This window comes from Miniopterus natalensis, chromosome 14 (assembly GCF_054644295.1).
Source record: "Miniopterus natalensis isolate mMinNat1 chromosome 14, mMinNat1.hap1, whole genome shotgun sequence".
NCBI classification, from domain to species: Eukaryota; Metazoa; Chordata; class Mammalia; order Chiroptera; family Miniopteridae; genus Miniopterus; species Miniopterus natalensis.
Window position 1 is genome coordinate 34,880,135 of NC_142094.1, and position 14,649 is coordinate 34,894,783.

Sequence of the window (14,649 nt, forward strand, 5' to 3'; positions counted from 1 at the left end):
CATCATCCCGATATGCCAAGGTTCGGGTTCTATCCCTGGTCAGGGCACATGAAAGAATCAACCAATGAATGCATAAATAAGTGGAACAACAAGTTGATCAGTCTCTCTCTCTCTTTCTCTCACTCTCTCCCCCTTCCTCTCTCTCTCTCTGAAAATCAGTCAATAAAATTTTTTTAAAAAGAGAGCTTGAGGTGCACCTCCCTAGATACAGAAGCTCTTTGAGGTCAGTAAGGCCCAGGGCGACTCAGTGGGCTCTCTGGAGTGACAAGTATCCTGTGCCCACATATCCTGCCGGGTGGCTGGGTAATGCGTAGAATTCACTCCTCCTGACCATGCAGGAGCCCAGCCTCTCTTTTGTACCACTTTGGAATGAGGAAACCGAGCAGCTGCTTTGAGCTGCTTGCATCTGCAAGGCCACTTTATTTGCTCTGGCATCTTGCAGCCTCCCTGGCTCTACCTGGAAAAGGGGCACATATGCCCTCAAACTTGTGCAAGGCTTGTGGACTTTCCCTTCCCATTTCTGCAGTCAGGAGAGGTGGCCGGGCTGCAGGGCCCACTGTTGGGGACCCACCAACATCCAACCTCTCCTAGCTTCTTCTCCAGCTCTCCCCTTCACCCCAGTCTGGGCAATGATTCCTAATCTGGAGAGCCAGCAAGCCTCTCTCTCTTCATGCCCCAAGTTCTTCCAGCTTCTCAGAGGCTTTGGCCTCTAAAAGTGAGGCCAAGAACAGATTCGTGGTTTTTTCTACTTTCCAAACATACGTCTAGAGCACACAGCTGACTGAATGGTAGAAAGGTTTGGTGAAAAGAAAGACAAGAAAATCACACTGGCTAACATTTCAAAATATTATCTTAATGCGGGTTCTCACTGTGCTAACCCTTTCACCCCCATTTTACCGTATTCTTTTAGCTGCGTTTATTACATTGCTGGTTTTCTGCCCTCCGTCTCAGTAGCCTGGTGCCTGATCTGAATGATCCCTCAGCTTTATTTTTCCCAATCACCTCAGAAACCAAGGTAAAGCAATAGCTAACTCTCTCCTGCTCCTCCTTCCATTTTTATAATATAAATTTATAATTTTTATTTCATTATAGAAAGTCAGTACCATGCAGACAAGTTAGAAGGGGGGGAAAAAGGGTGTACAATCTCATTACTCTAAGACATCCACAGGTTGGTGACATATTGTTGTTTCTCCCTTGAGTTGACTTTTACTGCTTACTTATTTTTTGTAGTTAACTTTGCATCAGGCCCTGGCTGGGGAGCTCAGTTGGTTAGAGGGTTGTCCCCATCTGCCAAGGTTGTAGGTTCAACCCCCAGTCAGGGCACCTACGAGAATCAACCAATGAATGCATAAGTAAGTGGAACAACAAATTGATGTTTCTCCCTCAAATCAAGAAATTACAACAAAAACAAAAACATTGCCTTAGGCATAAAACCATATATCCTGCTTTGTTCATTCCACACTATGACTAGTATTTTTCCTTATTATTTTTAAGTCTTCAGAAATATTAGTTAAGTGTGGCAGTTTACTGAACCATTTCCCTGGCGTTGAGCATGTAGCTTATTCCCATTGCTATAATAAATAAATATTAGCATTGTGATGACATCTTCATACATGAAGATTTTTCTACATTTCTGATTATTTTTTTGAGATAGACTCCCAGAATTGGGATCACTAGAAAGACTAACTTTTTAAAAACACGTTATTCCCCTAGACTCCACATAGTATCTTCCCTCCAAATATGGAAAGGTTTTTTGTTGGTGGTGGTTTTTTTTATTAGCCTGAATGACCTATATTATATCAGTCTGTGCTTGAGGTTTCTGGTAGAAGAAAATCAGATTGCTACTGATGCAAGAACATTGTACATTTCATGATAATCAAATTGATGATACAAAAAATGTAAAGCCCAAAGCTTTGCCTGTTCTTTCCCCCATGAATTAGCTTTGCAAATGCTTATCTGTGGGTACTATATACTGTTTGGCTGAGAGTTTTCCACAAGCTGCTATCTTTCATCTCCGGCTTCCATGGATCTTGATGGCTTTTTCTGGCGTCATTACAACAACTTGGCATTTATCCATAGGAGGAGATGTACTGTACCTACAAGTACAAAGTCTGACTCAGTTGCTTCTAAAATTTTATTATTATTTTTTTAACCTAAGCTGTTGATAGGCAACCTGTGGCATTAGAACTAGAGGATTACATTGAACATAAAAGTGACACTGGAAATTATGTGGTGGATTTTGTTTTAAACAGACGCACAGAGCTGACACATTCAATGCATTGTCCTCTTCGAGGAGCTACTCTAGCCGGCTGTGTACTTACTCCAAGGATGTATCATCACTCAGGATGTTTTAAGGCCTCCTCTTTTGAAACTGCTCTGGCACATTCTTTTGACTATTCCCAATGAAAGAAAAAATCTTAACCCTTGGAGGAAGAATTGGATCCTTTGAGGCTTTCCGTGGTACCTAGAATCACATATTGAGTAGACAGGGGTGAGCAGGCAGATGGACAAGATTAATGAAAATAAAACACCAATGTACTGTTTGTTAAAAAGCAAGGAGACTGATTTTTTTCTGTGACTAGTAAATTGCATAGTATGTGAAGACAATTCTCCAAGAGAAAGGAGTTACATTTTAAGCTGCAGCAGCAGCCTTGGGACATATGAATGAACTACGTAGATGCCAGGTCAAGGCGCTATATACTCGAATGTGTGCACATTCGGATTTAACCCAGGCTCATTACTTACTAGTGATATAATTTCAATGAAAATATTTACATATATTTAAAGAAAAGTCAAGCCTGAGATAAAGAAGAAAAATAAAATCTATCCATTGAAAACCATAGGCTTAATTAACTCCAACACTCTAGGAAGTCTCCTGCCTCTTTTAATCCAATGTCATTTTACTCATTTAAAATAAGCAGTACAGACTCATGATAGAGAATATGGAAATACCAGAAATTTTGTCACTCAGAGATATTCCTTCGTCATATTTTGATGTAAAAATATCTTAGATTGGGTTGCTGGAAACAGAACGGCAGTCTGAATGTTTATTGGGCGAGCACCGTCTGGAAACACCCTTTAGGAAGTGAGGGGGAAGGGTGCAAGAGGAGAATCTGACTGTAAATGCAGTTGCCATTGAGGCTTGCAAAGGAAAGTGGGTAGGCCTTTGTACCCCTTCATCAGCAACTCATTGGCTCCCTGGAGGGGCTAATTTTGGACGAGTCCGTTTCCTGGGGCTGAGAACAATTCCCAGTGAGGGGTGCAGCTGTGAGCTATCAGCAGTGATATTCACAGCAGCTGGGGAGGGATACGCGCTCCAAAGAAGGGATTTGGGCGAAGAGGGCATTATCCATTTATCCATTACAATGTGGTGTCAAAATTGGGATCGCACCATACATACAAATTCACAGCCCATCTTTTCATGTAACATTATTTGCTGAATTTCTCCCATTGCATTAACTCCTTTTTGAAAACATTTTAAACAGCTGCCTATTTTATCATATGGAAATATCACTTATTTAACCACTCTCTTATTATTGAACACTTAACTTTTGACAAGTTTTCACTATCAAAAGTAATATTGTGAGGAACACCTTTGTGTTTTGTTCATGTACATGGTATAATAAAAAGAGCCTGCAGTTAACTGAGTGCTTATTATTGAGGAAGTCAGGCCAATATTTTTCTTGCCTTCTTTCTGGAATTTTTATGAGGAATGAATGAGAAAATGTTTGTAAAGAATTTTACATTTAATAACTCATTTAATCCCCTTAAGAACTCCATGGCGCAGATGAAGAACCCAAGGCACGGAGAGGTTAAGTGGCTTATGGTCCATAACTGGGGAGCTATAGAATACAGGCACTATACATCCCAAGATCAAGCAACATATTATACTCCTCTCAGCCTGTTTTTCTGGTGATTTTTCTAAGTTTATGTCCTTAGGAGAAAAATTCAGAGGTCAAAGGGCTGGACTTACTCTAAACTCATGATAAGAATTGCCAGATTATCTTACAGAAGCAGTGAGCACTTCCACCAGCAGAGAATGAGGGTTTTATTTCACCATAGTCAACAACGAAAAACCCAAATGCTTAATTAGAACCATGTTAAAAAACAAGTAATCTATTTCCTTGTCTCCCATCGGCATCATGAACATTGATTGTTCTTAAACCAAAAGCTTTCCTTTTGTTTTTTAGCATGCTCCATTCTTTCAAGATTATCTTTTGTGTCGACTACATTTCGGAGTAAGGATTTTTTTGTTTGTGGAATGAATGCACGAATGAGGGCAGAGAGAGGGTGTGGACCAGCAACCTTGTACTGCATGGGGAACTGTGTAAAGCAGGTGAGCAAAAGCCTTGCAGAACAGAGTCCTCCAAAAAATAGGGAAGTGATTTTTGACAATTGGAAGGTTTTCTGAAAATTCTTTAGTAGAGTCTTTCTTAGTCTCAGGTGAACTGCATATTTAATAAACAATTACTGAACACCTTTTACCTGCCACACTCTATAATCTGCTTGGAAATGTTGACTTTCAACACTGGAATGAACCTTCTGGTCCTCTGGCCCCACGACATACTTCAAGGAGGAGGAGCTTGAAGCCACTGCTGCTCCTTCAGGCATTTTGCTGATGGGGGTGGGGCTGCAGAGCTGGGGGACCTGTTGCTCTTCATTGGTAGACAGAGGAGCCCTTCAGAAATGTCTTAGGGGGCACTCAGAAGTTATTTTGAATTATTTTAGCATTATCTTAGACTTCCCTTACCTTCCCATTGCTCAATATATAATTTATTTCTGAATTCTGAAGGACTTCTTTGGAAAACCAAGTTTTTCACTCAATTTTGACCTTTGACACTGAATTGAACTTCTTCGAGTTCATGTGCTTACCATCCCCTCTTCCACAGAGGTTGTTGTGAGGTTTAAATGAGCCAAAGTATGTAGAATTCTTAAAGAAATGCTTCTACAGAGTAAGAACTCAATAAATGTTGGCTTCAATCTCCTTTCCTCCCAATGCCCCCTGCTCTGGCTTCTTGGAATGTGTGTAGCAGTGTGGCCTTTCTGAGCCTCAGTGTCCTTACCTGAAGAAAATACAGGTTGTACTTTACTATATATTCATTCACGACATAGGGTTTTAGTGGAGGGCAAATGAGGTAGTTGGTGTGAAGCGACTAGTGCAGCACCTGGCGCACAGCTGTGGTTCCCTTCATGCCTGTTGAGATGCTGTAAGTCAGTTGTTTAGTTGGCTTGGCTGTCTAAAGGAAAGGATTGTATGCATCTGATTGATATTCAGACCTTTTGAATTCAGATAAAGGATAGAACCTATACAGGAGAGTATAACATTTACATCTATGGGTGAAGTATTAATTTCAGCCTAGTTACCTTTAATTTTGATGTTTATCTCAACTCTTTTAACCATTTCTTCTTTGCCTTTCTCACACTATTTTTTTTCCTCTGGACAATAACTGAAGTGTGCTCTCCCTAATTATCTAATTTGAAGTATAATTTTTGCCAGTATTGAGTAGTTGAAATTACTGTCACTAAGCCATGTGGCCTTCTAGTTGTCAAATCTGATGAAATGGTCCTCCTGGCCTTTGGTAGCATTCCCCTGGGCCTTAGGGACAGACATGACTCCCTCCTTTTTCCTTGTTTTGCTTCTGCTCAAATTCTTCAGGGTCTCTTCCTCTTCCTTTGCCTACCATTTAAGTTCTGAAGTTTCCATGAGTTTTATATACAATCATCTTCCCTCACTTTCCACTCTTTTCCTGAGTGTCTTCTGTCCTCCTATGATGGCTTAATTTTTATTATATTGAGTCTCAAATCTGTGTCTCTGACCTAGATTTCTTGGCAGTGTCCAGAGTTTGAACACCTCCTCTTGGATATGCCACTGGTGGGTGAGTCAAGCTCAATGTGTAGAGAATAGAAGCCATGATCAGTTTCCCCTAACCAGCTCCAATTCTAACCCGTAACCACTATGCAATCACTAGTGCAAAAATCACCAGTCAAAGCAGCACAAGAAGGTGCATAAATTAAAAGCATTTTGCCTATTCTGAGTAAAATCTGTCTCACTTTTCAAATGGCACCTTCTCTATGAAAACTTTGATTCAACCTATCATTCTCTTTCCTGTACTATTTGTGTATTCTTATAACATTTATTTTATTCTATTGCTATGCTTCATTTATGTTTCTTTTCTTCCAAACCAGGGGTCAGTAAGCTTTTTTGGTAAAGGGCCAGAGAGTAAATATTTTAGTCTCTGCAAGCCATATGGTCTCTGTTATAACTATTCTGTGGTTATAGTGTGAAATTGGCCATAGACAATACATCAACGAGTGAGCGTGGCTGTATTCCAATAAAACTTTATTTACCAAAATACACAACAGGCTGGATCTATCCCAAGAGCCATGGTTTGCTGCCTCTGTTCTAGGCTATGGATTCTTAAAGGGTTATGTAATAACAACTTAGAGTTTAGGGACCCCTTTACCTGCCACATGCTGTCAGAGGCCTGAGGATCCAAAGTCAAATATAACAGTAAGGAGCACACATGCTGTGATGGAGGTGTGGATTGGTCTCCTAGGGCTGCCATAACAAAGTTCCATAAACTGGGCAACTTATTGTTTCCCAGTTTTGGAGGCTAGAAGTACAGAATCAATGTTTTGGCAGGTTCAGCTCCTTCTGAGAGCTTGAGAGACAGTCTGTTCCACGCCTCTTTCCTAACTCCTGGTGATTTGCTGGCAATCTTTTGCACTCCTTGGCTTGGAGACGCATCACTTCAATTCTCCACCTTCACGTTGGTTTCCTCCTTGTGTCTCTTCACATAATTTTCCTTCTGTGGGAATCTGTCTCTGTGTGCAAATTTCCCCTTTTTATAAAAACATCAGTAATACCGGTAAGAGCCCATCCTAAAGACCTCATTTTAACTTGATTACCTCTATAAAGACCCTATTTCTAAATAAGGTATGGTGGGTTAGAACTTCAACACATCATCTTTGGGAAACACGATCCAACCCATAACAAGGTATATGTCACCGCATGTATAACAAGGATGCTGAGGTCAGGGAGATTCGTCCTGCTGGACGAAAACAGAAGGCACAAAACCCCCACAACATTTGGCTCAGAAGAACGACCAGTATCTTGCTGGCAGATCCTGTAGCTGAGCCACTCCCGTCTTGGGAGGGGCAAGAGGATGCACAATGGGTCGCACACTCAAATGTAAACATCGGATCTGTTGTAGCACGTAAGCTCCCTTAAAGAGGGTTATAGAAATGCTGAGAATACTAACCTTTTAGCAAAACAGTCCCGTATTTTGTGCTAGTAGCATAGTTTCCTGGGTTACTGTTATACTGACATTTGACCAAGTCTGACTCTATCTGTGCATATTGTTCAGTATTGATGCTTGAGAAGATTTCCCTAACTTTGCCATTTCTGGCTCTATCGTAGGGATAACTTTAGAGAGAGCTCCCGGCTAATCATCCGACAGCGGTTCGCTAGAATAAAGGCCGTGAACTTTGTGCCGAGGGAAGCTTTGGGATTTCAGACAAGTCAGTCTTGAGAGGAATTCTGGGACCATGGCGGGCGGGAGGAGGGGTGGACAATGGGGCCATTTTCAAAGTCATCACACTAGATTAAGTTAGATTTCTTCTAAAACGTCCTTGAGGTGCCCTAGCACTCTTTTCTGGTAACTTTCTTGGATAGAAAATAAACAGCAGGCCTTTGGCCCTTGACCACCACTGAACCTACAGACAGCAGCTTTCGAGGGTGTGCGGGCGGCTCGGTGTGTCCGTGCGTGCGTGTTTGGCAGGAATTTTCTGGAAAGGCGCGGAAGTGCTGCTTTAATTCCCAGGGATGCCGCCTGTTCCTCAGAATGGAAACTTCTATTTTTGGCCTCAAGACTATTTCTAAGGAAAAAGACATTAAACAAAGCCTTGATAACAAGTTCATGTGTGTAGTTTTCCGAGTTTGCAGAAATCTTAGGTTTCGTGTGTTGGGGGGCAGATGAGCAGCTTCTTGGAATGCACTGGCCTTGGGGCGATAAGAGGAACTGTTCAATTTGGATTCTTGGGCTAGGACATGAGGGCTCTGAGCAGAGGGGCTGCGTGAGTGTGTGTGTGTGTGTGCGTGTAGGGCTGGGGGGTAGGTCCTGGCTGTGAAGGCTGCAGCTTGGCCTTTGAGGGCAGGCAGATGGGCTGATGTGGAGAAAAAGGCCTTTTGTGCCTGAAAAAGGAAAACCCACAAAGGCAGGTGTTCTCTGCCCATCATAAACCTATCTCAGACTGTAAGGTAATTCGCACTCCTCTTCAGTGTTATAGTTGGCCACGTGCCTTTTATTATTTATTTATTTATTTATGCATTTATTTATGTATTTATTTATTATTTATAGAGGAAGGGAGAGAGAGAGAAACATCTATGTGAAAGAGACATTGATTGGTTGCACCCCGACTGGGAATCAAACCCGCAACCTAGGTACGTGCCCCCACCGGGAATCGAACCCGCACCCTTTTGGTGCACCGGATGATGAGGCTCCAACCAACCAAGCGTGGCCATGTGCTTTTTAGAGGCACTTCCAGTGACCGATTTCCAGCAGAGTCCGATCTCAGGGCAAATCTGCGGGGGCAGCTGCATGCTAAGCTAGATCTTTTTTTCGCCCTTTCCCCAGCAGACACCTTTCCAGGAAACAGCATTTTGCGGCTGTGATCTCTTTTGCTGCTGTTTGATATCCTTGACATGAAAAGCAAGAAAGCAGACAAACACTCCATCAACCAGCAGCTCTTAAGGAGCATCTCCTGTTGAAGTTACCTTTTCACAGGCCTGGAGCCTAACCAGAGCAGCCCAGGGGCCTATGGGAGAATCTTGAAGGTGACCAGGGCATTTTGCAGAAGTAGTTGGAGTGCCCAGGAAGAGCAGTCACAGAATTTGTAAAACCCTAAGCCCCGGGAAATGGAGCTGTATCCTTGGGCTCTGATTAAGAAACACAGGCCAGTTTAGAGGGAGTCGTGCCATCTAATGCCCTGCAGCCGACGGGGCGGAGTCCGAGGCCTCTGGGATTTTTCTCTCCCTCTGCTGTTGAAATACTCTTGAATTCCAATTGGTTGTTTCTTTCATCAGCTTCAAACTTAGCCCTCGGGTACAGATGCAGTAGTATTTCTGGGTAACATTGAATTCTTGGAAGGAAGGGCTGTTCTTTTCTCCTGAAGACATGCCATATCTTTGGAGTTACGAAACAAAGTGCCTGGTGGGGAGACCTGTTATTACGAGTTCCTGAGGCAAAGCATCTCTGGGGAGTGCTGTTCTTGAAAGCGGCTCTGAGTTGATGCCCTTGTGAGCTTGGACATTTTTCTTCCTGGCTACACAGTCTTTTGAAACTTTGGCTCAAGATTGAGGGACTTGCACTGCTCTGGTTCAGAAATGCATTCAGACATGCAGGGCACCTCGACTTGGCACCAGCTGCATTTCTCATGTCTTTACCCTCGTTGATTCAACAAATATATACAAGCATCTAATATGTGCCAGGCACAAGGGCAAACACAAGAGACAGTCTCTCCTGATGTAGTATTTATGGTCTGGCTGGGGAGACACAAAATATGTAAGTATATTCATATTCTGGGGAGTGCAGTACATGGAAAGAATGGGGTACAGAGAGAGAGAAGAATGGTAGATATACTTTAGAAAGGGTGGGCAGAGGTCATCTCTTTAGGAGGGTTAAATTTAAGTCAACATCAAAAGAAAAAGCCAGTAATGTGGAGAAAGTGGGGTGGGGATGGAAATTTTCAGCAGAAGAAACAGCGAGTGCCAAGGCCCTGAGATGAGAAAGCTGAGCATGCCTGAGAAAGCTGACAATACTGAGATGAGCTGAAGCAAAGTGAGTGAAGGTGAGAAAGTGAGCGAGGGTGAGATGAGTCTGGAAAGTTAGCCATGGGGCTGGATCGCATAGCATCTTGTAGTCCCAAATATAGAGATTAAATTTTATCTTAAGAGTGTCGGAAAGCCACTGGAGAGCTTGAAGCAGGGGTGTGACATGATCTCTCTTACAGTTTTGAAAGAACACCAGCTGCTGTGTGGAGAATGCATGGGGACAGAGACAAAAATGGAAGCTTTAGAAGCCTCTCTCTAATGTTCAGGGAAAAGGTAATAGTGGCTTAACCTGGAGATGGCAATGGCTCCTTCCTATCTGTGTTCATTCCAGTCTCCTTCTGTTATCAGTAGGGAGAGGTCCTGGTCTCCACCAGTTGCTAGTGGGAGTGGGCTTCTTGCGATATCCTGAGAAAAGGAATTTTCTGAGACTTGCGCGGGAGAATGAGAATTGTAGAAAGCTTGATTTCTGTGGAATTAAACCCCTGAGTTTCCAAAGCCCCATTTCCCTTCATTCCCGCAAGGAAGAGAAGTGCAGCTGTGACTTCAGCAGGGCTAGAATCAGATCCAGTGTCCAGAGTTTGCTTTCCATGTTGGAGCAGAGTTCAGTTCAGCATCAGGCTACCTTAGCTTGTGTTCCCCACTGCAGTCCAGCAGTCCATTGTATGTGAGGTCCACAGGGCCACATGGCTTGGAGGGAACATGGGTGACTGTAAGGAAGCCAAGAGAGTGAGCCAACTCCTTTGTTTGGGGGATTATGTATCCCCAATATTTCGTGGGCTTACATTGGCCCTGCTTACTCTGGCCAATAGTCTCTTTTCCCAGATTTGACCAATAGGTACCTTCTATCCTAGTCACCCCAAATTCACTGCGCATGTGTCTATCTCTCCTTTGTCTAGTCCCTTACCCCAGTGTTCTGCAGTGAACGGGCCAATGGTTCCCTGGCGATTGTGAAACTGCAGCTTATTGATGAAGCTGTCCAAATGACATGACTATAATGTCTGGCCTTTCTCTTGCTCCTTTCCCATTATTAATAACCAGCTAATTACAATGGTATCACTTCCATATCTTGCTCTCCCCATCACTGTTTTCTGGGGCAAAAGCTGGTGTTCCTTTACAAGTGCTTTCTGGGGTGGGGGGCCTTAAGAATCCCAAAATTATTCCCTCCCCCAAATTCTTTAATTAAATGTTCTCATTTGGTTATCTCAATAACCCCATTTGTCTCCATTTGACAGATAAGTAAAAGAGAGATTCCAGAGGTTTTAGGAAATTCCTAGCAGAACCACTCCTGACCAAGGCTCTCTGTTGTTCCATGGAATCTATCCTGTTGACTTTTTGGTTTTACAGTCAATCTGGTTTGCATCTGGTGTTAAAAAAAATAATTTTCAAAAAGGTAAAATCTTGACCCTCAGAAAAAATAAAAAAGACACAAATCAAGGATTTTATTGAACTCATAAATTAATGAGGGAACCAGTAAGATGTTACATATGGCTTGCTCAGAAGCTACCTATGAAGTGAGGATATTTATAGGCAGTTTAATAAAGAAATGTTAGATGAGATTACTGGGTTAGATATAAACTGGTTAATGTCTGGTCGGCCATAAATCTTAGGGATTATCTGTTCCACTGGACAGAAAGTACTTGCATCTCTAAGTTAGGGATCTTCACTAAGTTAGGGACCTTTAGTCAATAGCAAATAATGAAATGAAGGTGTATTTTCTAAGAAAAGGGGCTTTGGGTGGCTTTGGAAAGATCTGCTTCCTACTTTTTTTCCTTTTTGCCTTATTTCTAAGTTGTGGCAATTTTTATGACACTATTTCTCAGAGCAGTGATCACTAGGTACAATGTCTTTGTCATGGTTGGAGAAAGGCTAAGGAGAGAGATCAAAATAAATAAAGAAAGGATCAATTAAGATACAACCCTACTTCTCTCAGAATGAGTTGCAGTGCAGTCATTTATCAGACATATCGAGCCCTGACCATGGATATGCAGAACCCTGTGTGAGGCTGTGGGAGAATAGAGCTTCATACAAAACAGTCCCTGCCCTGTGGACCTCACAGTCTAGACAGGGAGACAGACATATAAACGGGTACATTCCAATTCATTGTGATTAAGGCCAAGTAGTGATGTGGGAATTGTGCAGGCGCCAGAGAAGGGAGCGGCACCCTCAGCCTGGGAGAGTCAAGGGCGCTTCCCAGAGAAGGTGCATTGGAGCTGTCTTGAAGGCTGGGAAAGAGTTGCCAGGTTAGGTAGTGCTTGGGCATGGAAAGCCACTCAAGCAGGATGTCAGCTACCAACTTGAGAAATAGCACCGACGTGCAAAAAGAGACCCACCTTTGGGGTTATGGCAGATTTAAAATTTTCTCCTCAATTCTCATTGCTAGTTGCAGGATTCTAAGATTTTGTGGGGTAGGGAGGGGAGATGGAAAAGGGAAGAAGTTGGAGTCTCTTAGGCAAGCTTGCAGAATTTTCTTTAAATATTAGGTCAAATTCTCTATAAAAACCCTATTTTAAAACTTTTTGAAAGACTTTGAAGTCCCAGAGAAGCAGGAAGTTAATTAGAGTGGCTTTGATATCTTCGGGTATGTTTTAACAGCTGCTTAAAACAGTTTAAACAATAAGAACTTATGTGGTTTGGGATGTTTCTGTGATAGTCAGCTCCGGCCAGGGTGAAATATCACTGCATCTGAGAGCAACAGCAGTTGGCTTTAATTTTAGGAAGACTTCAAGCCAAAAAGCTCTCTAAAACCCAAGAGAGGAACTTCTAAAGAGGAAGATCGCTCCCAGAGAATGCGTCTGTGGGTAACAGATGAATTGAGCGGGGAACAAATGATCCTAACTTGATTCTCAGAGGAGCACAGGACATGCCCATTTCTAAATGATTCTTTTAAGGTGGATTTACCCAAGGGTATTTGTTGGCAGCTGTCATTTGTAAAGGGGTCCCAGTGGGGTGGATTAGCATCTGTAAGGAACACTTGAATAACACCAAGGGTGTCCAACCAATTTAAATGTTCTGGGGACTGGGCATTGTGCTTGAATTAACATGTAATTTGTTTCCCTGGTCAACGCCTTCAGCCTCCTTAATTATTTCCTGAGACCCTGCTCCCGATTAGACCTTCTCCGTGCTGGGAAGAGCAACTTGAGAATCCAGAGATGAGGCTTAAGGAGAGGCCTGTTGAACAAATTTCAAGAAATTCTGGGCAGGCAGGCCTGCTCTGGAGGCCTGATGTGGACAGCACTCAATGCTGCTGCTGCTGTGGCTGCTGCTGATGGATGCTGGTGGTCCTGGTGGTCGTGGTGGTGATGGTGATGATGTGGGTGGTCCTGCTGGTAGTGGTGGTGGTGATGATGATATTGCCTAACATCTGGAGAGCTAAAGATTGTATGATAGGTACCCTGCTGAGCATTTACACCCACTCTCATGAGGCAGGTATTTCACTTTCAATTTACAGATGAGAAAACTGGGGCTAAGAGAGTTTTAGTGACTTGCTCATTTATCCATTCATTCACTAAGTCTTTTGCTTCCATCAAGTTCTGTACCTCCTCCTTGAAATCTGTAACGTAGTGTATTGCAGCCTCTTTCTCCATTTGACTAAATGGAGAAATTAAAGCCAACTGCTGTTGGCTAAAATTTGACTAAAGCATGGAAGAAGTTTGTAGACAAGTGCTTTTGGTAATGGGCCAACTGTTGTTGGCTGACAGGTGACTGTACCCTCCCATTCAGGAGACAAATTTATCTTTCAAAATATTGCATTGGGCATGTTATACCAATCTTCCAAGGACTTTCCATTTTCCACAGATTAAAGACCAAATTCTACTTAGATAGTACATGCCAGGCCACCCTGCATGTCACTCCTGGTGGGAAGGGTTTGGGACCTGAGTCCTTGCTTGCTACTACAATTGGGGATCATCTTGTGAAGGACATTGTTCCTTTTTTAAAACAGTGCCACCACCACATCTTTCCTGGAGAAATGCTTGAATTTAATAATAAAATAAATCAAAACTGCACAAGATCACACTTGGTGGCACATACACTCACACTGAATCTGTTGAGAAACTTGCACAAAGATAACTTGCTTTTTAAAAGTTCCATTTTGGTGTAGTAGATGCAGGAAGAACTTTAAGACAGCTCTCTGAGTGGGGTACATTTGTAAATGAGAACACTTGGTAAATGTCCATGCACAGACAAAAGTTCCTAAAACAGTGACCTTTTCTTGATAAATTGTTGTCCTCGAACTATTTAAAATTTTTTGCAATATATATACATGTCTCTGTCTATCTATCATCTATCTATCATCATCTATCTACCTACCTACCTACCTACATTTTTACAGGTACACAAGTGAGTGGGTGGCCTGCCCAAGCCCATTTTTTCCTCAAAAAATGCATGAGGAAAATTGATAGAAAACATGATGGAAGGAATCTCCTCTCTTAAAGAACAGGCACTCCCCATACAGAAGAGTGGGCTACAACAAGGTGTTCGAGAGCTCAGTGTTTGCCACAAACAGGCGGGAGGTACACAAATAAGGGAGAAGAGGAGGCATATCAGGGGAGGCATGTTCTCAGGGAGCCTTTAGTGCTCACTAACTGTGGAATGTTCCATTGGGGTCTTCATTTCCTCCAATTTTATAGCTCATAGTAGGTTCTGATTCCTTTCTCTGATCTTTTGGGATAGGTTTTTCTCCAGGTCTTTGCTGCACAAATTGGAGTAGAAAATTTTGTCTAAGATCCACATGTTGTCTCTGGAAAATAGAGCCTGTTCTTCTTTCTTTTGGATTTGGTTTTGGCTTTATCTTGTTTTCATTGGTCCTTGAAGTACCA